At 36.2% G+C, this 20,937-nt stretch overlaps 1 pseudogene; it reads right to left on the bottom strand.

The window, feature by feature from the left end:
• Nucleotides 1-6,886: 6,886 nt before the first annotated feature.
• Nucleotides 6,887-20,654, bottom strand: LOC110663768 (DNA-directed RNA polymerase V subunit 1-like; annotated as a pseudogene).
• Between the last annotated feature and the right edge of the window lie 283 nt (nucleotides 20,655-20,937).

Below are 20,937 nucleotides of genomic sequence, written 5' to 3'. Positions count from 1 at the left end.
GCACAATCTTGATATTCCTATTGCTCTCCGAAAAGGTATTAGGACCTGTACTAAACATCCCATTTCTAATTTCATCTCCTATAATTCTTTGTCTCCATCCTACAGAGCCTTTCTACTGTCTATTTCCTCTGTCTCTATCCCACAGGATTGGAAGAAAGCTTGCCTCGATCCAAAATGGAGGGCAGCTATGGTGGAGGAGATGAAAGCTTTGGCAAAGAATGAGACGTGGGAACTGGTTACTCTCCCACTGGAAAAGAAGCCAGTTGGATGCAAATGGGTGTTCACTATGAAGCATAGAGCAGATGGTTCAATTGAGAGGTATAAGGCCAGAATGGTAGCAAAAGGCTTCACACAGATATACGAAGTAGATTACCAAGAGACCTTTGCTCCTGTTGCTAAAATGAATACCATCAGAATTCTATTATCATGTGCAGCGAATCTTGAGTGGGACTCATAGCAGTTTAATGTTAAAAATGCATTTTTACATGGTGACTTGGAAGAAGAAGTGTATATGAAAATTCATTCAGGGTTTGAGGATAAGAAGACCAGAGGGAAAGTTTGCAGATTGAAAAAGGCTTTGTATGGTCTAAAACAGTCATCTAGAGCATGGTTTGATAGGTTCAGTAAAGCGATGATCTCCTTTGGATACTGCCAAAGCAATGCTGATTATACCTTGTTTATGATGCATCGTAGAGGCAAAATCACACTACTTATTGTCTATGTGGATGATATTGTGGTAACTGGTGACAATAAGGAAGAAATGGCTCTTTTAAAGGAGCGCCTAGCACAGAAGTTTGAAATCAAATATTTGGGAAGGCTCAAGTACTTTCTTGGAATAAAGGTTGCCAGATCAGATAAGGGAATCTTTATTTCTCAAAGAAAGTATATCTTAGATTTGTTGGAAGAAACAGGAATGCTGGGCTATAAACCAGCAGAGTCTCTTATTGGGGCCAATCATAAATTGCAAGCTAGAGTTGAAAAATCAGTGGATTTAAGGAGATATCAGAGGTTAGTTGGCAAATGCAGTTGGTCTAGTGAACCAGTATATGCATGATCATCGTGAATCTCATTTGGAGGTTGTTTTCCACATCTTGCGATACCTAAAATCTACACCTAGGAAATGACTTCTTTTCTCAAAGCATGGTTACATTCAGATTAAAGCCTTTATAGATGCAGATTGAGCTGGGTCTCTTGATGATAGGAGATCAACATCAGAATATTGTGCCTTTGTTAGTGGTAATCTAGTCACCTGGAGAATTAAGAAGCAAAATGTGATAGCTAGATCCAGTGCAGAAGCCGAATTCAGGGCAATGGCTCAAGGTATCTGTGAGTTATTCTGGTTGCGGAAGTTGATAGAAGAATTAAAATTGTTTGAAGCTAATGGTTTATTTTTGTTTTGTGATAACAAAGCTGTAATCAATATAGTTCATAATCCAGTTCAGCATGATTGGACCAAGCATATAGAGATTGATAGACACTTCATAAAAGAAAAAATTGTGGATGGTTCCTTAAGTGTCTCTTACGTAGGTTTAAAAAATCAGTTAGCTGATGTGTTCACTAAAGGGTTAAGTTGTAAGGTGTTTCATACCCTAGTTTGCAAGTTGGGTATGTGCAACATACATGAACCAACTTGAGGAGGAGTGTTGGAATCCCTTAATTAGTGCATTAGTTGTAAATTAGAATGTGTTAAAATCTCTTAATTAGTGCATTAGCAGTAAATTAGAATGTAAATTAGTGATATTAAGGATATTTGTATTTATTAGCTTTTATTTTCTTTCCTATTAAAGCTATAGCCTTTGTGTATAAATTTAAATCATTGTAACACTGCGAAATACATCAAGAAATTCTTTAATTCTCTCTAATCTCAACAGAGCATGATGGAAACAAAATGGAAATAAGGGACCAGGATGAACAGTAGCAGAATGTTACCATGGCGAACATATCATTCACACAAATGCCACATTGTGGTGTCAAGTTTTATTCAACTGCAACCTTAGAGCATATTCTTACAACTGAGAAAATTGGTTGGACAAATTAGACTTATCATTAGTTGGCATGTGTGAGCAGAAGAGACGAGCCATTTCTCAATACACTGTTCCTTAATTCATTTGCTTAATATATCTGCACTTCAATCTCTGTTTGCCATGAGACAGGTTATCCCATTATCTGTTCTTGAAATTCTAGCTTGTTGAGATGCTCATAGAAGTTGGAAATAATGGAGGGTAATTACTTTTTATTTGAAGATTCAAAAAGGTCATTGGGTATCCCTAATCTCGCTCAAGAATCAGCATAGTACAGCTGAAGATGAATTACTTGTACCTTTGGGTGCTACGGCATCACATCGTCCACACTCTCATTTTTCCTTTTCTTTTTGGTTTTTCCCCCTTCTCTTCTTTATTTTTTTCCCATGATGATGCATGCAGTCAGCCGTAATCCACATGCCACGATAGGGCGGAACACCTGCACCCAGTGCACATTCTGTATATTGGGTAATACCTCCCCCTTCTCTTAGAACCTTTTAAATAGATTATGTTTATCCCGAAAAGACAAAAAAACACAGGCATGTAATATTCTGTCATGTAAAATGCATTTCCAAATAGCGAGAGATTAAAAGCAATAATTCCATACCTCTGAAGCTAATTACAACTACTTTCTAATCATAACTTGTAGAAATATAAAACAAATATCATCAAACACAAAATAGTAACTTAATACCTTTGATGACTGTCTCCAACAGGATTGGGCAAACCACATCAGCAAAGAGATTTGAAATGTTCTCCAAATGAATATCAGGATCTAGCCAAAAGAATGTCAAGCATGGCATGCTGGACAATTCATTAGCACCAGATTGCTGGAAAGAGCAGCATTCACTACAAAGAAGGAAGCACAAATGAAAAGAAATATTAAATTTAGCAGTTCCAAAGGAAAGTAATAATCATAAACAATTTAAACAAATATCCATGCAAACAACCAAGCAAGCCAAGCTGAAACTAAAATCATGTGCAATGCTTTATCTATTAAGTGACAATGGATATTCGCATTTTTTCAAAAAGGTTCAAGATCAGATTCGTTGATCCACAAAACTAAAGGCAGAGTTCTTGGCCAAAATGGCAAGCATCTACCAAGAGACCCAAATGATGGGATTGTTAGCCCTTATAACAATGTTCAATTTCCAGTTTGTAGTCCCTCCTTTACTTGTATAACATCTTCCTTTCCTCTTTGCTTTTGAAGCCCCTTCACTATTCTTGTAATCAAGTGGTGATAATAATTAATTATGGAAAGGAATAAAAGAAATTAATACAGCCATGAAACCAACAAAACAGTAAAGAGGAAACATTCTGAAAAAAGTGAAGCTGGTAAATATCCAGGTGGATTTCCAAGAGACAAATGGTAGGCACAGTAAATAGTAGAACAGGACAAGAACTAAGATAAGAAATAACTAACCTACAGCCCAAGAGAACAGGAGACTAGATATAAAATGTAGGACTCATCCACTACCAACCCCACCCCCCACCCCCCCTCCCCCCCCAACCTCTTCGTCTCTGTAAGGATGCTTCCAATACACACACAAAAAAACATAACTATAACAAGTTTTTATAAAAGAACAAGAAAAAGCTAAGGCAACAAAATGTAGAAGCCAAAGTTACATCCCAAAGCAAAAAACAAACAAGTTAATATGAAACACCACATTAAGTTGAAATGCCATTTAAAAAATGGCTTGACATAGAATTAGAACCAGATAAGATGAGTCTTTAAGTCTATAATGGAGTTGCCTGAAGGATAAGATATTGTTTCTCACACAACCAACTTATATCCATTAGCAAATATGTCCTCTAAGAATTTACATCAACATAAAGCTTTAAGCATAGTTATTAAAGGCTCAGGGCGCACTAAGGCACCCAGCAATCCTGAAGCCTAGGCGCAAGGCACAAAACGCAGGCGCGCGCCTAAGCGAGGTGAGGCGCAGAAGTAAAAAATTTAAAAAACCCATAAAAGTCAAATAAATGTGATACTTTTCTTTCTTTTCTTTGGCATATATCTTGATTTGGGTTTGCTGGTTTGAGTTTGAGTGGTAGTCCTTTTTGTCAATGAAAGTGCTTGCAAAGATGCAAATAAAGAAGGCATGCCTTTCTAGAACCTTGTGCCTGGAACAAAGACGCACACCTAGGCGCATAAGGTGCTAGGGTTCGAGCCTTGTGAGCCTTGAGCCTAAGGCGTGCCTAAGGCCCGCCTTTAATAACTATGGCTTTAAGCAATCTTGGATGTCAAGTTTAGGAACAATTCAAGTAAGGTTAAAAGAAATAGTGTAGCTCGAACAAAGTGGTGGGAGTTCAAAGGAGTAAAGTAAGTGAAGTTCAAAAATGAGCTTCTCGAGTCCGAAGCATGGAAGCTGGATGTGGAGGCTAATGATATGTGGATACAGATGGCATCAAAGATTAGAGAAGTAGCTAGAAAAGTATTTGGAGAGTCTAGAGGACATGGACCACCCTCAAAAGAGAGATAGTGGTGGAATGAGGAAGTACAAAAGGCAGTGAAGAGAAAGAGGAAATGGTATAAGAAATTACCTAAGTGTGATAATAATGAGGCATATGAACAGTACAGGATAACAAAGAAAGAAGCAAAAAAGACAGTTACTCAAGCAAGAGCACAGGCCTTTGAAAAGTTATATGAGAAACTTGAAACTAAAGAAGGGGAGAAAGATATTTATAGATTAACAAGGAGGAGAGAAAAGAAATGTCAAGATCTCAATCAAGTTAGGTGCATTAAGGATAAAGAGTGAAAAGTATTGATGAAAAATGAGGACATTAAAGAAAGATGGAGAAATTATTTTGATGATCTCTTTAACAATAGTCAAAGTGGTAATAGCGTGAATATAGACTACAGAGAAATAGAAAAGAATGCGAATTATACTAGAATGATTAGATCTTTAGAAGTAAACGAAGCACTTAAGACAATGAAAGTGGATAAAGCCTGTGGACCCGATAGAATACCAATTGAAGTGTGAAAGTATTTGGGAGATATGCGAGTGGCATGGTTAACTAAATTGTTTAATAAGATTTTAAACTCAAAGAAAATGCGTAATGAATGGAGAATGAGTATTTTAGTACCTATTTTTAAAAATAAGGGAGACATACAGAGTTGCTCAAACTATAGGGGAATTAAACTCATGAACCATACTATGAAGTTGTGGGAGAGAGTTGTGGAACATCGACTACGTCATGACACTTCTATCTCTCCCAATCAATTTGGCTTTATGCCCGGTCATTCAACTATGGAAGCGATCTTTCTCATTAGAAGCTTGATGGAGAAATATAGAGATGTGAAGAAAGATCTACACATGGTTTTTATCGATTTGGAGAAAGCTTATGATAGTGTTCCAAGAGATGTCTTATGGAGAGTGTTAGAATAAAATAGGATATTTATTAGGTACATACAAGTGTTAAAAGATATGTATGAAGGAGCAACTACTATTGTGCGCACAGTGGGAGGGAACACGAGATTTTTCTATCTCAATTGGATTACACCAAGGTTCAGCTATAAGCCCTTACCTTTTTACATTAATTTTAGATGAATTGACGAAACATATACATGAGAGTATCTCTTGGTACATGATATTTGCAGATGATATAGTTCTAATAGATGAGAAGCAAGAAGGAGTCAATAGAAAGCTAGAACTTTAGAGAAGTACTCTAGAGTCAAAGGGTTTTAAGTTAAGTAAAACGAAGATAGAATACATGCATTGCAAGTTCGGTGAAGGCCGAACTGGTGATAGGGAAGGAGTTAGTTTGGATGGAGTGGTACTGCCCCAAAGTAATCACTTAAAATATCTCGACTCAATCCTTCAAGTAGATGGGGGATGTAAGGAGGATGTTAGTCATAAGATTAAAACCGGATGGTTGAAGTGGAGAAGTGCCACGGGAGTTTTATGTGATCGCAAGATTCCTAATAAGTTGAAAAGAAAATTTTACCGTACAGTCATACAACCGGCCATGTTATATGATAGTAAGTGTTGGGCACTGAAGGAGTCGTATGTGTCTAAGATAAGAGTTACAGAAATAAGAATGTTAAGGTGAATGAGTGGTCATACTAGACTAGATAAAATCTATAATGAAAGTATTAGAGAAAAGGTAGAAGTGGTGCCAATTGAGGATAAGTTGAGAGAAGGGAGATTGAGGTGGTTTAGTCATATGAAGCGTAGACATACAGAGGCTCCAATTAGACAAGTAGAGCACATTAGGTTAGAAGATAAAAAGAAAAGAAGGGGTAGACCTAAACTGACTTTGAGGAGAGTAGTACAACATTATCTAGAAGCATTACACATTTCTAAGGATTTAACCCAAAATCGTTTAGAATGGAGAAAGAGAATCCATATAGTCGACCCCAAATTCTTAGGATAAAGGCTTAGTTGAGTTGAGTATAAAGCTTTAAGTAAGATAACAAACTTTAAAATTGGAAAGCATGCTTCAACAGAATAGGAGGCCAACTTACTCCCAGAAGTAAAAATTTCAAATCACAGAATAATATATAAACTGACAAAAAATGGAAACAAAATCAACAGGAAAAGAGCCTGCAAGTTCTGTTTGATGATATGCATTTACTAACACATCATGTACTTCCAACACTAAAACTATACGTACGGGAATGTGAGAACACTTTAAAAATTAAGTTTTCCCATAATCTTATACATATATACAAATGTAATACATAACATCTCCATTTCAATTTCATATGTCAGTGTAATTCTGGGAGATAATATGTGACAAAACTAGAACATTTTGAAATAACTTAAATATTACCACCATCTCATTAATTTACCACCTGATTAAATATCAAGCATGTTTGCAGCTTGTTAATGCCTAACTCTTTTTGCAGCAGCAAAAATAAATAGTTCAAATGGAACAAACTTTTGATGCACCACTCTTACTCATGATGACATTTCATCTTATCTCACAAGGTTTAATACAATAATATGGGTTTCATTATCAAAACTAACCTCCAATTCTGAATGTAACTGACAAACTAAACTGAAAGACACCTCTACCCTTTTAAAAATAGGAGCAAATTTTTTCTTCTTTCGAAATGAAGTGATGGTCTCTTTGCATTTTTGAAGAACAACCTCCATACCAACATTCAACTCTTGCAACTTCATCTGTTCATAAAAGTTTCAATCAGTAACAAAAAGAATAACTATTAACAATTAACCAAAGACATCATAAATAAAATAGGTGACTTCATAAATAAAATAGGTCCCTAAATGTTCTAATGTTTTAGGAATCAAATTGATAACTTTTTGAGATGAATATGACCAACAAGACCAGCATCTGCCATTGTTTGTTGCTTCTTGTATCTGCCCATAAGAAGTCATCAAAACTTTAATTTAGATATAAAAAAATAAAAAAGCAAGAGCATGGTGCCAGACACAGAGTATGTATCTTGTATTGGCAGCCAAAAGATTATCATATTGTTGAAAAGAAAAAGTACATTGGACAAAAATATAGTCCTCGAACCAAAACAACAAGCAATTCAACTTACATTCTTTCTTTTAAATAATAACCACCAACTTATTTTCAATATCTTTAGACAATCTGATCCCTATTTATGTGTTGATGTGCTAGATCTATGCCATGGGCTAGGCTCTGCTCCAAAGGTATTGTCCCCACAACTGATGCTAACAGCGACCCAGGGGGATTTTGTCCTGAAAAGACCCCTCTGGGGGAGAAAGGGAAGGCTAGTGCTTATAAGCAATCTAGCCTCTCGACTCCTAACCGATGTGGGACCCTGGGCATCAACATAGCCCCCCAGTCGAGGGGCTTGGGAAGAGGCACATGGCTACGTTCCCCACAGACGACGCTAATATTGCGGTCCATGAAAATTTCTTCTAGGTATGGACCTGCAAAACAGAAAATAAATGGGTCACAAGTCCACCAGGTATGAACCCAATTGGGACCCTCCGACGCTTAAGTTAGAGCTAATATGAGAGAATAATATACTAGATTGATTTGGAGAAAGAACATACCTTCATAGATAATCTGATTTTTTTTATATAGGATATAGACAATAGTTGGTTATGATAAGTCAACTATGTAATTATACAGATATTATTAGCTAGCATAATTACAGGATTATATATTTATTTATAGTGCATAATTATAGACATTATCATATTTGATAATCCTACCAAGATTACTTATCTTTAATCAAGATTTTTCACTTTTATTGAGTGGGTCTTATGGTGGTTGAACCAATTGAACGAATTTCACAGTTAAACCACTAAATATCATTAGGCTCATGGACTATCCAAAAACCCGAGTTACTAGATTAATTATATATATTTTGAGGAGCTATATCATTAATCCAATAACTCAGATTTTTGGATAGCACATGAGCCTAATGATATTTAGTGGTTCAATCACGAGATTCGTTCAATTGGTTCAACCACTATAAGACTTATTCAATAAAAATAAATAATCTTGATTAAAGATAAGTAATGTTGATAGGATTGTCAAATATGGCAATGCCTATAATTATGCACTATAAATAGATATATAATCCTATAATTATGCTAGCTAATAATATTTATATAATTACATAGTTGACTTACCATAATAAACTATTGTCTATATCTTATATAAAAAAAATCAGATCATCTATGGACGTATGTTCTTTCTCCCAAATTAATCTAATATACTATTCTCTCATATCAGCTCTAATTTGAGCATCGAAGGGTCCTTACCGGGTTTATACCCAGTGGACTTCTGACCCATTTATTTTTTGTTTTGCAGATCCATACCCACAAAAAATTTTCATGGACCGCAACATTATGTATTCTGAGCAATATGGGCCGGATTGATTTAAACTATTGCATAGTTCTATTTTCACTTTGCACAATTCAAGGTGACAAGAGCAAGCTTTATGTCCAAACAAAGACACAAACCATAGAAGATGAGATTAGCTGTGAAAATTCAAAAAAATCTATCTCTGCTGCATTATCATGTATTAATAGTTCAGGGCCGGGCATCAAAAGGTAAACCAATAACTATATCCTATTGATCAGGAATGGGAAGAACCATCACTGCTAAAAAAATTATAGGAAAGTAACAGTTTAGTGTGACTTATATATGTAAACCACAGCAGTAAGGTTACTAATTCCTAACAGTTATGATCAAATCCATAAAAAATGTTTCAATAATAATAATAATAATAACAATAATAAAAAAACAATTCCATTCACAAAGGAATATTAGAGCTGAGGAGTTAAAAGATGTCATAGAGTCAATGTCACAATTGGCGAACTTGTTATTGAGATTCTTTAATTGTTTATCAGTAAACATAAAGCCTGAGTTTTAACAAAATGTCAAACATGAGAGGAAATTAGCTATAGAGGAAGAATTGAGAAAAGTGATTCGAAAGATACCGAGAACTCAACAAAATTATATTACCCCAGTCAAAAAGAGGATCACCTTGCTCAAAATAAATAGCAAATGAAAGCAACAATAACATTAGCATAAAATATTAATGGAATTAAAAGAAATGCTTAACAATTTTTTATCATGGATGAAACAACGATAATGACTATTGACAATTAAAGCATACAAAAGGCATAACAAAACCGTATAAACAAAAATAGTCAACCAAAATCAGCAACAATGATATCAGATGATTCAATGGAAAGCAATGTTTAAAGATGAATATAGCACACAATGAATGCACACATACAAGTATGTAAAATAAGTGAAAGCAATAGAGCAATACAATTGCACAAACAACTTACTCGATCATAAAACACTTTGAAGTATCTTTAAGATTAACTTTCTCCAAATGATTCTTCAACAAGTAGGCAGCTTTTTCCTGGCAGTAATTTCCCCTGCAACCACAATCGTTAAAATACAAAATGATGTGGCGATCAGTAAGATCATTCTTGTAGTTAACTTGGCAAAGAAGTATTTCCTGAAAAGAAGTAAAATGACATGCAAGATGCATCAAATACACTCTGGGAAATAGCAAAATCCACATCTAAAAGCATCAAAATTGAGTTTACAATAAGCACAGATTACCTTCATCAATTCCCATGAGGAATTGCTACTTGGAGTGGAATCAAGAACTGCTTTATGTGCAAGATTGGACAGGGCAGTTGCAGCTAATACACCAACAGGTTCACCCACAGGGAATAAACTCTGTGCCTTAATTCCAGATTTTACTCCATACTCAAACTGAATGATTGAATTGCTGCATAGATTTCTCACAGTCCCATCATAACAAATAACAACATCTCAAAGGATAGCCATCAAGTTCTTAAATAAGGTCCCAGGTTCAAATAATCCTCTTGATGAGAGAACAATAACCTCTCTCGTAGATATTGAATGGACCATCTCTTCATATGGATCTAACCCACGAAAAAAACAGCTTTAAATCAACCCATACTGTGCAGATGGATAATCAACTCAATCAGCAGGATATTTGCTCTCAAAATGAGAAGCAATGTCCTCAACCAATGTCTTAGTATAGAACTTCCCTCCATCAGAAATTTGCAAGCCCAAGAAGCCAATTTGTTGGACTGCCTAGTCATGGCTGAATCACTCTTACTGTCAATTAGATCACCTAAGGAAGATGACCTCAAAATAAATTCTGCAACAGGTAGTTTTGCATACCAGATGTGATTTTCCAATTGCAACTCCACCAGTTCATTGTATCTTGATCTTAAGTGACTAAGCAAAGGAGAAATGACCTTAAAATCTCAATGAATACACTCTATGGCAGCCCTAGATATGTAGAAGTCCTCCAAGTCAACACTAAAACCTTCAGAAAACAGATTTTCCATCAACAAAGGCTGCAAAGAGTTGAAGAACTTGAAAACAGCATCAGGACCTTTCTCAAAAAAGATAGAGATCACAACTTCATTAAGGATAGCTTGCACAATATCCCTACTGAAATTAACCTTTGCAATGTCCCCTTTACGTATCAAGTATCTTTCCCCAGTGCAGTCAAACTGATAAGGCAAAGCAGTCTGTAGTATCTGTGGAGCAGTCCAAAATGGGCCAGAGCGGTGAACTTCCCATATGGCAGGCTGTGGCAAAGAAGATGATACAAACAAAGTTAATTGCTGAGTAGTTGCTTTCGCAAGAAGTAAGCCTTAAACATGGTCTTCAACGATAAAAGAGAATCTGTGGTCAGTTGCAAATTTAGATTGCCACTATGAGAGCTAAGCAACTGCTTGTCAACTGAAAACAGCTCCAAGACTTCCAATTTTGCTGCAAGGGACTGGAGATAGAATAGATGAATGCAATCACCATCAAAATCAGCACTCAAGGGCCCACAAATAAGAGGATTGCTCTTCACAGTGTGATCATCATGCACATAAACAGACAATGCTTGCGAAGAATGTTTGTGTGTCATTGGAGGTCTATTGATGAAGACTGCATCTCCATCCATAATTCGCCGATGGACAATCTGACCAGGACGAAGGAATGTGTGTCCCTTAGAACCTTCTCTGAGTGAGTAGGTGGAAGATCCATTCTTGTATGTCAAGCACACAAGCTCTTGCAGATATTTGACATTGTGCATATTAACCCTCTCTTCAAACGTGATTCTCTGAGTGACTTCAAATGGGATGCCAATCTCATTCACATGCCTGTATGCACGTGAAAAGAATCCAGAACCCTCAGAGATGAACAAAGTCCTCATTTTCTCAAGCCATGCTTTGGTTGAGGAATTATTGGACTCCTTGTGCATCCCAAACAACATCCTGAGATGCTCTTGCAGTACCTCTAACTTGAAGATATTGATCCACTACTGACTGCAAATTAATGGCTTGAACTTCATGGGATTCAAAGTTTGCTGGACCAGATCGTGAGCTTTTGATTATCTCAACTTGCTTAAGAACTTTCTTAAGCATGGATATAGAAAGTTCCTATAATGCAACTGTTATGGAAAGTCAATCACTATATTATTTCTCTATATATTCTGTATTCTGTATTCCTATTTAGGATTTCTTATAAAGGATTTCTTCCTAATTAGTAGAACACAATTATAGGAATCAATTGTATATATATACCAATGTACAGATTAATTAAAATTAAGGAGAATTATCTCTTTCTACATGGTATCAGAGCAGGTCATCAATCTAGGGTGACTATTTGTTCTCACCACCCAGCTCAGGAGATACCTTGGCCGCCGACCAGCCGTTTAGACCCCGATCAACATCGCCGGCATCGCCTCAACCCCCTCATTCCACCACTGTGTGCTGCTGCCTAATTCAGTACACCAATAAAGGACTTCTGAGGTTTGGCTCTCAGATCCTATTTCGGTATTTGCTTGATTTGTGATTTTGGGTTATTTTGCTGCTATAAGCACTTTGGATTAGCGTTTCGATTAGTTTTCTTTATCTCAACAAATGGCAAACAATAAGAATGTTATTTCTGATGTGATTCCGGTGATGACTAAGATTACGGAATACAAACTTAATGGTTTGAATTACCTGGAGTGGAGTAAGACTGTTAGGGTCTATTTGCATAGCATTGATAAGGATGATCACCTTACTAAAGATCCACCCACTGATGATACACGACAAACTTGGCTAAGGGAGGATACTCGGTTTTTTTTGCAGCTTCGGAACTCGATTCACAGTGAGGTAATTAGTTTAATTCATCACTGTGAATTTGTTAAGGAATTGATGGATTACTTAGATTTTCTGTATTCTGGTAAAAGGAATATCTCCCGTATTTATAATCTTTGTAAGGCATTCTACCGTGCTGAAAAAGAGGATAAGTCTCTCACGGCTTATTTTAAGGATTTTAAACGGGTATATGAGGAATTTAATGTATTATTGCCTTTTAGTCCTGATGTGAAAGTTCAGCAGGCCCAACGGAGCAATCTGTTATGAGTTTTCTTGCGTGCCTTCCTTCAGAGTATGAGACTGCTAAATCTCAGATTCTCTCCAGTTCTGAGATTTCCTCTTTGCATGAAACGTTCACACGGGTCCTTCGTACAGAAAGTACCCAATCTTCACAGCCTGCCAGTAGTGCTCTTATTAGCCGTAATCCAAATGGACAACAGGATAATAGAAGAGGAAGTAGAGGAGGAATTACAGGCAACAGAAGTAATCAGCGTAATAGAGAGGCTAGTTCTAGTCAAGACTCAAGAGGAGTTATTTGTTATTATTGCCATGAGCCTGGCCATACAAAATATAATTGTCCGCAACTTCAGAGGAAAAATCAGCGATCACAGATGACAAAAATGGCAGCAGAGAATTCTACAGTATCTTCCTCTGAGAAAACTATTTTGGTATCTGCAGAGAATTTTGCATAATTTTCCCAGTATCAGGCATCTCTAAAGCCTACCAGTTCCCCTGTCACTCCGATTGCTGAGTCAGGTAAATCCACTACATGCCTTGTGTCTTCCTCATCCAAATGGATTATTGATTCTAGTGTGACAGATCACATGACAGGTAATTCTAGTCTTCTATCTGCTTTTCAGTCTAATCTCACTTCCTCTACTGTTACTTTAGCTGATGGTTCTACTTCTTGTGTAATGGGTTCTGGAACTGCGAATCCAACTTTGTCAATTTCTTTGTCTTCTGTTTTGTGTCCACCAAAATTCTCTTTTAATCTACTTTCTGTTAGTAAACTTATTCGTACCTTAAATTATTCTGTTTCCTTTTTTCCTGACCAGGGTTTGTTTCAGAATCTTACGACGAAGCAGATTATTGGTAGAGGACGCGAGTCAGATGGTCTCTACATTCTGGAAAATCATGTACCGCGGTCGCTTGTTTGCTCCAGTACCTTAACACCTCTTGAAGCTCATTCTAGATTGGGTCATCCTTCTTTGTCTACCATGAAGAAGCTGTGTCCTCAATTTCAATCTTTATCAGTACTAGAATGTGAGTCGTGTCAGTTTGCAAAACATCATCGTTTGCCTTCTGTGTCTAGAGTCAATAAACGGGCTTCATCCCCTTTTGAGTTAGTTCATTCTGATGTTTGGGGTCCTTGTTCTGTTACTTCTAAAACTGGATTTCGTTATTTTGTTACTTTTGTTAATGATTACTCTCGTGTTACCTGGTTATATTTAATGAAGAATCGTTCTGAGTTGTTTTCTATCTTTTGTGTCTTTTGTAATGAAATCAAAACTCAATTTAATATTTATGTGTGCATATTAAGAAGTGACAATGTCAAAGAATACTTTTCAGCACAATTTCAGTCTTATATGACACAAAATGGCATTCTTCATCAGTCTTCCTGTGTGGATACACCATCCCAAAATGGCGTGGCCAAAAAAAAAATCGGCATCTTCTTGAGGTAACTCGTGCTCTTCTTTTTCAGATGAAAGTTTTTAAACACTTTTGGGCGGATGCAGTTTCTACGGCATGTTTTTTGATCAATCGTATGTCGTCTTCTGTCCTTAATGAGGATATTCCTTATACTGCTTTGTTTCCTACAAAATCTTTGTTCCCTATTGAACCCCATATTTTTTGTTGTACCTATTTTGTGCGTGATGTTCGTCCACAGGTTACTAAATTGGATCTAAAATCTCTCAAATGTGTCTTCCTTGGATACTCCCGGCTCCAAAAAGGGTACCATTGTTTTTCTTCTCTTAATCGTTATCTTGTTTCTGCAGATGTCACATTTTTTTAGTCCACTCTATTTTTTCCTCAATCATCTGTGTATGAGAGTCAGGGGGAGGAGGACGATCTCTTAATATATACTGTCCAACCAATGTCTAGTCCTCTCCTACAGCCTGTTCCTTCTGTCTCTAGACCTACTCGACCTCCCGTTATTCATGTTTATTTCAAGAGATTGGAGATTCCTGACTCAAATCCTCCACCAACTACTTCGTTGGGAGATCCTATACCTCATACTGATCATGATTCTGATCTAGACTTACCCATTGCTCTTCGTAAAGGTAAACGTTCATGTACTTACCCTATCTCTTCTTTTGTTTCTTATAATCAATTGTCTTCTTGTTCTCGGTGTTTTGTTACTTCTTTAGACTCTGTTCCTATCCCTAATGCTGTTAGTGAGGCACTGTCTCATCCTGGCTGGTGTGATGCTATGAAAGAGGAAATGGAGGCTTTAGATGCTAATGGTTCATGGAAACTGTTGCCTTTGCCCACTGGTAAGAAAGCTATTGGTTGCAAATGGATATTTACAGTAAAGGTAAATCCTGATGGTTCTCTGGCTAGGTTAAAAGCACGCCTTGTAGCAAAAGGATATGCTCAAACATATGAGGTTGATTTCTCTGACACTTTTTCTCCTGTAGCTAAACTTACTTCTATTCGCTTGTTTATCTCTTTAGCAGCTACATATGATTGGCCCCTACATCAATTGGATATCAAGAATGCTTTCCTTCATGATGATCTTCAGGAGGAGGTGTATATAGAGCAACCACCTGGGTTTGTTGCTCAGGGTAAGTTGGGTAAAGTTTATAGGCTTCGAAAGTCTCTTTAAGGCTTGAAACAAAGTCCTAGGGCATGGTTTGGGAGATTCAGTGAAGCAGTACAGGAATTTGGTATACAAAAGAGTAAGTGTGATCATTCAGTATTTTATAGGCAATCTGAGGCTGGTCTAATTCTCCTGGTAGTCTATGTGGATGACATTGTCATCACTGGGAGTGACTCTGCAGGTATTTCATTTCTTAAAACCTTCCTACAAACCCAGTTTCAGACCAAAGACTTGGGATTGTTAAAGTATTTCTTGGGTATCGAAGTTATGAGAAGTAAGAAGGGTATTTTATTGTCTCAAAGAAAATATGTCCTCAATCTATTGACAGAGACAGGAAAATTAGGTGCTAAGCCTTGTAGTGCACCAATGACTCCAACTTTACAACTGTTAGTAGGGGATAGTGAGTTGTTTGAAGATCCAGAGAGATACAGGAGATTGGTAGGAAAATTGAACTACCTTACAGTCACTCGTCCTGACATTGCTTATGCCGTTAGTGTGGTAAGTCAATTTATGTTTTCCCCAACTGTTACTCATTGGGAAGCCTTGGAACAAATCTTGTGTTATCTGAAGAGCACTCCAGGAAGAGGTTTGCTATATGGTAATCATGGGCATTTGAATGTTGAATGTTTTTCAAATGCCGACTGGGCTGGATCTAAGGTTGACAGGAGGTCAACTACTGGATATTGCGTTTTTGTTGGAGGAAATTTAGTGTCTTGGAGAAGCAAGAAGTAGAGTGTAGTTTCTCGATCTAGTGCTGAATCCGAATACAGAGCCATGGCACAATCAGTGTGTGAGGTTCAATTACTAGATGAGATAGGTTTTAAGACCTCCCTGCCTGCGAAATTGTGGTGTGATAATCAAACTGCTCTCCATATTGCTTCTAATCCGGTGTTTCATGAGCGGACCAAACATATTAAGATTGATTGTCACTTTATTCTTGAAAAGATTCAACAACAGATCATATCAACAGGACACATCAAAACTGGAGAGCAGTTAAGAGATATTTTCACAAAAACTCTGAATGGAGCTAGGATTGACTACATTTGTAACAAGTTAGGCATGATTAACATCTATGCTCCAACTTGAAGGGGAGTGTTATGGAAAATCAATCACTATATTATTTCTCTGTATATTCTGTATTCCTATTTAGGATTTCTTATTTAGGATTTCTTACTAATTAGTAGAACACAATTATAGGAATCAATTGTATATATATACCAATGTACAGATTAATTGAAATTAAGGAGAATCATCTCTTTTTACAGCAACATTGAAGCAATAAGTACCAAATTCAACTATAAATTATTAAATATAATAACCAAGGAAAAAGGTAAGCTATTTACAAAGGACATGACGCTAACACCATCTGAAATGTTTGGAACTTACAAGCAATTTGGAGGAACCAGTATAAATAGCATGATACAACCATCCTCAGGAAAATACCCTTTTCTAGAAAGTTTTTTTCTAGTCTCGTGTGGAATTCTCCTAAACATTTCCATCACCTGTGAGATATAGCATCAACAACGCCACACCATGTATGCGACACAAGCATATAGAGAAGAAAAAGAAAAATGAAAGGAATTGTATCAGGAAGCAAGCTCATATTTCCATCTAAATTGATTCAAATAGATGCCTTACATCCACAAAACATGGTATCAACAAAGCATGTGTTGAAATCCAAATGATTGGATGGATAGCAAACAGAAGCATTAAAAAAATCCCTCATTGATGTCGTGAATAAGCATCACATTATTGGCCACTTCCCTCTCATAATGTGATTGAAACAAATGGAGATGCAACACCTATTGCCAGGTGCAAACAAAAAATATGAACAAGAAATGACAAACAATTAAATATGAAGCAAGGAAAAATAGGATCAGAAACACAAGTCTCAAAAGGTAACAAAAAAATCTTGTCAACCAACATAAACAAAATTTAGAGAGAAGAAGAGAGTGAAAAACCAACTCATTAAAAATGTAAACCATATACGCTCTTCCCAGGGGAAAAAAAAAAGCAAAAAATTACCATATTGTGCAACAATGGCAAATATCAAACATAAAGCATGAGGTACTAGAAACAAACCTCACAAAGAAGCAATGTTCAATTCACGTCATCACCATAGCGAAACCATATCTTTCTAAGAAATTCCAAAAATCATCTCTCAATCTCATCCTAGATGGTAACTTTAATTTGCCAAAAAAAAAAAAAAGCACCATCCATCGTTTTAATCTCTCTGATAGAAATTTGTGAAGCCTCCTACAATAAAGCAGGGAAATTTAAGAAATTATAGAATAGAAAAAGATAAGCCATCCTGATAAAAAGGACTTAAGCTAGGTCGAATATTCTCCATGAGAAAGAGAGAGAGAGAGAGAGAGAGAGCAATAAGGAACAAAGAACAAACTCACTTAGTAAAGAAATAAATGCAGTAATAAAATCTATGTACAATTAGTAAGCATAATATCTTCACAGCAATGCCAGGTGAAAAAAATGAAAAGAATTACAGTCTTATGGTCACCTCACAACATGAAAACAATCGTTTAGCCACACCATTGCCCTTCACCTGAAACTGCAAGTTATAAACTATTAAGATCAATCTTAAAACATAAAAGCAGAAAATTACTAGCACATAGCATTAAAAAACAAAGTTCTCCACAAAAACATCAACTAATTGCAGCTCCAAATGCATCACTCTTCTTATAAGCATCACAAGATGCAAGAAATACTAGCATTCCCAAGTGCAATATGGTATTTGGAAAGTTTTATTCCTTTTCTCCATTCCTATTATCCTTAAATCATAAGAGGTGCATGCCTTGCTTTATGCTTCCATTATCAAATTCAATCAGAATTAAGGAGATATTGAGACATGGTGAACACCATGAATCGGCAAACATATTCTGCGCTTCTATAGTTCTACTCAAAACTAAAGAAACTAAACGAAAGATGGAGGAATATTAAATCAGAAAGTACCTTGTTTGTTTACATTTTCAAGCACTTTAAACATAATAAGCTCAACAGTTGCTTCAGTTCACTAACATGACTCAGATGATAGATAGGTATTGGCAGTTCAATATATCCAAAATGGCCTAAAAATGGCAAAAGAAAAACAAAACACTCAACTTTACTTTTGAAAATGATATGCAATGATATGCAATAACATAGCTATCCATGTTGTATTATGCTTGCATCTAATTGATAGATACAATAACAACAACAACTAAACCTTAATCCCAAACTAGTTGGGGTCAAGTATATAGATCTTTTTTGCCATTCAATAACGTTAGAAACAAATTCCACATCAATATCCAAAAATTATAAATCTTTTTTTGATACTAGTTTGCTCTACATTTTAGGTCTCCCCTTTTCCCTTTTTACCTCTTCCACAGCTAACTCATCGCACTTCCTATTCCTAAGGCATTCGAAGCTCTATGTTGGACATGACTAAACCATCTTAATCGACATTCTCTCATTTATCCCCAATGTGTGCTACATGCACTTTATGGTGAATATAGTCATTCCTAATCTTATCTATTATCGTGTTACCAAACATCCATCTAATGATATATTGAATAATAATAAAAATTAACTTACCTTCACATTTTCCAGGTTCAGAAGTGCCACAAGACTCACATTTACCAAATTCAAGAAGCAAACCAAGGAATGGATTTGTACGCTGACTAGAATGGCTTATAGGTCAGTTACTAACTGATGCAGTAGACTGTTGAAGAATAGAGAACAATGAAATTACATGAAATTATTATGAAACAATACAAAGATTTAAGAGAACAGTAATCAATGCCAGCAGTCAGTTGATAAAAATTGCAGAATTTGACAAGCAAGCAATATGCTGACCTTAATTAGTGCAGGCTGACCTTATGTATCTTAGAATAGGATAGCAACAATCAAGCATCAATACTCAAAATACTTCCTTTGAAAAATTTTCAAATATAGTCCGCCATTGTGCTTCTTTCCCACCCCAAAAAGCACCCCAAACAAATAAATAAATAAGAAAGACAGAAATAGCTGGAGAAAATTCCTCTAAATAATGCACAAATAGACTGTACATTTAGCTGTATGTATGGATATTTCAGACCAATCATTTAAGGAGACTACCATGAAAGCAAATGACTCAAGTTAACAAAACAAGGAAACAGCAAAACACAGATTTATACTTACTATTTCCTTATGAGTAGCCAAACCAAATCTGATTCCAACTATCTCCCCCCTCCAAAATGGTACATTGAACATTGTCCTCCATTTCTTTATTAGCAACTGAAAATTATGCAGAGAACAAAAGATGTTGAGTTCCAGAAGAAGATCTGATAAAAGACATAAACAAAGGAAAAGCACAGAAAGCCAACAGAAAGGATTGTTCAACTTCCACCAACATATTAATGCTGTTAAAGATGGTTCAACTTCCAGCAACACATTAACGCGGTTAAACAAACACCAATTTTTTATTAAAAAACCATACTAAAAATATATATATAAAAGAAAAAGTTGAAAACAGTATTAGAAACATAACGATTTTTAAAATCACTCCTGAGTATGAATCAAAAGAAAAATGGAGCATTCAACTCATTAGAGTAAAACGCACAAGCAGATATACAAATTAAACTAGCATTACAATGCTGATTGCTGAAACCAGTTTTGCCAATAAAATAGAATAATGCTCTTCATTTTTAGTCCTCTTTGCTCAAAGGACAAAGGATAACAAAATTGTATTTCGGCGCTTGGTCCATTTCCACTCCCTCAACTTTCTCAACAGATAAACACAGAGACTAAAAATGCAAAGACAAAGGTGAACGAGAAAAGAAAACACAAATTACCTGCGATATTCCTCTAGAGCCTCCGCTTCAATTCCATTGCTATCAACACCAGAACCCCTGTTTCAAGACCCCAATACACGATCCAGAGCAAATGCATTTGTTATAAACATGAGAAAGTTGGAGTGCGCAAGGCCCTGTTTGACCCCATTGAAAACTGAAGCAAAGGTAATAAACAATAAAACCCAAAATGTCTCATAATTTTCTTCAATCCTATACCAAAAAAGAATAAGAAAAACAGGGAGACATTTTCAAAAACAGCACCTCCAATTGTGCCTTGAAGTTTTCTCCAGTGGAAAAAGAAATGACCACCAAGAATCCGATATCACAGTTTTCTCTCTTTCCTTGCATTTTCCCACACTCACTAAAAAACTCAAATGCAACAACAAAGAATGAAACCCACCTTTAGAATTCCGCCTCCCTCTGCGCTTTGACACCGCGATTCTGACCCACAAAAACCCTAATAAAAACCCGCAAATAACCAAGGCAGAGCAAATGGGTGTCCAGGGCTCAAGCAAAAATAAAGTTCTGAAGACGAATTTTTAACGTCCCATACAAATATGTGTGTTAGTGTTTTGATCAGTTGTTCAGTTGTAGAAATATGTGCGTGATTTGGAGGGGCGAGACTTGCATGCACAGAAAATTACCCCTTTTTTTTTTGCTCTTTTAAAAAGGTGACC

The sequence above is a fragment of the Hevea brasiliensis genome, unplaced genomic scaffold, assembly GCF_030052815.1.
Source record: "Hevea brasiliensis isolate MT/VB/25A 57/8 unplaced genomic scaffold, ASM3005281v1 Scaf350, whole genome shotgun sequence".
Lineage (NCBI taxonomy): Eukaryota > Viridiplantae > Streptophyta > Magnoliopsida > Malpighiales > Euphorbiaceae > Hevea > Hevea brasiliensis.
Note: the sequence above shows the minus strand (reverse complement) of the source record. Positions and strands in the feature narration are given on the sequence as shown.